This window comes from Myotis lucifugus, unplaced genomic scaffold, assembly GCF_000147115.1.
Source record: "Myotis lucifugus unplaced genomic scaffold, Myoluc2.0 scaffold_292, whole genome shotgun sequence".
Classification (NCBI taxonomy): domain Eukaryota; kingdom Metazoa; phylum Chordata; class Mammalia; order Chiroptera; family Vespertilionidae; genus Myotis; species Myotis lucifugus.
Genome location: NW_005871340.1, coordinates 1,217,585 through 1,219,661, shown reverse-complemented (window position 1 = coordinate 1,219,661; position 2,077 = coordinate 1,217,585). Strand labels below are relative to the sequence as shown.

The 2,077-nt window shown below is 50.4% G+C and overlaps 1 pseudogene; it reads right to left on the bottom strand.

Moving 5' to 3' along the window:
* Positions 1 to 370: 370 nt before the first annotated feature.
* LOC102439790 lies at positions 371 to 1,044 on the bottom strand (annotated as a pseudogene).
* Positions 1,045 to 2,077: the final 1,033 nt, after the last annotated feature.

Genomic DNA, 2,077 nt, shown 5'->3' with positions numbered 1-2,077 from the left:
AGGGGGGGCAGGGAGAAAACCCACAACCCAGGTATGTGCCCTTGACCAGGAATCAATGCAGGACCCTTTGGTGCGTGAGCTGACACGCTAACCACTGACCAACACCGGCCAGGGCAGATTTGGTTATTAAAAATATTTATTACAAGCAGGTTCCTTTTCCCACATTGGAGACATTTAGAGACTGGAAACTGGATTAAGCCAATTCCTACGTCCTTATCAAACAAGGTACCAATTAAGGAAAAGATACTTTGGAACTTAACGCTAGAGAAGCCCATGCACAACTTAAATGGGGCGAAAGAGAAAAGACACAAAACAAAGTCAGAATGATCGTCTACATCTTACAGTCTTTAATTAAGCACATGAAACTGTATTATTTCATATATTTCTTCATGAACTTTTTGTGAAATATAGATCGCAGTGTATCAGTGACAAATCTTTGTCTTTCTTCTGGTCACGTCCACCGTTCACACAGATCCTGACAACAACACCTTCCTCCCACCTTCTCTTACCTTCGCGGTTGACCTGGGCCTGGGACGGGCCAGGGATATTCAGGAGAGGGTTTCCACTCAGAATGTTTTCCATGTGAATCCTTCCTCCTTCAGCTTTCTGTTCTTGGTCCTTCCTGGCCTGCTCTTCAGCTCTTTCTTTTTCAACGTTTTCCAGCTCTGCAAGAACTACAGTATCGTCACCATCACTCTCCTCTTCAAAATCTTCATCTTCATCTTCCCGCCTGTTAGAGGATCACCTGCATCAAGGTCGGCAGCAGGAATCTGGTCTACCCGAGGCTGCTTTGACACTGAAGGGGAGGTTGCATGTGCTCGGGTTAGAGGATCTCTAGTCTTTCCTCTGGTAGCAGCTCTCTCCCCCCAAGTCATGGTTCCGAACCTCTTCAGGGGCATCCTGAGTGGTCTGTCTATAGTTCATCTTTGTATGAGGGGGTAGCTCTCTACCTGAATGTTGCTTTGAGAGTTGGCTGAAATGACCACCTCCTTTTTTTCTCCCTCCTCTCGCAGGTTCAAAAGCTGGCCGAGCTGCTGTCGTCATCCTTTATGGATGGCCGAGGTGCGATTCCACAGCCTCTGGAGGTCGCACAGACACCATTGCACCTCTTGGTGTTTTGTTTGTTTGTTTGTTTTTAACCTAGAAGGTTTGCTACATGTACACCTGCCACTCCACAGGTATGCAAACCCTTCTTTGCCCTTGCAGGTGACTCCTTGCCAAATCTGCCAACCTTACTTTCTGAAGCTCCCCCACATCTGTCCCCAACACTTCCTTTCCCTCTGCAACTGCCCTGGTTCAGTCTCTCCACCTGATCGTAGCCAAAAGGCGGAGACGCGATGCCCTGGTTCAATCTCTTGGTGTTTCTTTCCGAAACCATTACAACAGCTTCTAAATCTGGTCTGGGTGGTCTTCTATCTTTGTCTCCCGATCCCCACCCTACATCCTCTCTCCATCTTTCTCTTTCTCTGTCTTGCTCTGTGTCCCCAGAAACTGACCCCGCAGTCTCCTCCATGGGGACTTTCTTGCCAGAACCCTGCTGCCCATGGAAAGCCCTAAGAGATGTGATGGGGGTTCTTCTTGCTCAGTCCCGGCTCTGGGCCATGTCCTGTTAGTGGTCCCCTCACAGGGTCTAGTGATGTAATTGCTGCCCTCAGCTGGCAGGCCAGTGGTGAGAAAGGCTTCCCACTGCTGCCCATCTCCCCTCCATAGGCAACAGGCTTACTCATTCAGCCATCAGCTGAGCTCCCCGAGTTGCACTGCCTCCTGCCAGAACCCCGAGCGCACATGCTATTCCTGCTTCCAGGCTCGCCCTTCCCTGCTTCTGTTGACTGCGCATGATTCCGGATCCCGAAGCTGATTCCTGACCGGGTCTCTCCCATCCCAAACACCTTCATTCAGTATGAAAGCCTGTTTCCACCCCTCTCGGCCCATGTCTCTCCCCTGATCTGCCCCTTTCCTCTGTTGCCGATCATCCCCAGCACAGCCAACTGCTCCCTCTCCCCAAATCTCCACGGCTCCATGCTACCTGTCCTTCAAGGCTCAGCTACAATGTCATCCCCTTAACACTTCCCTCTCG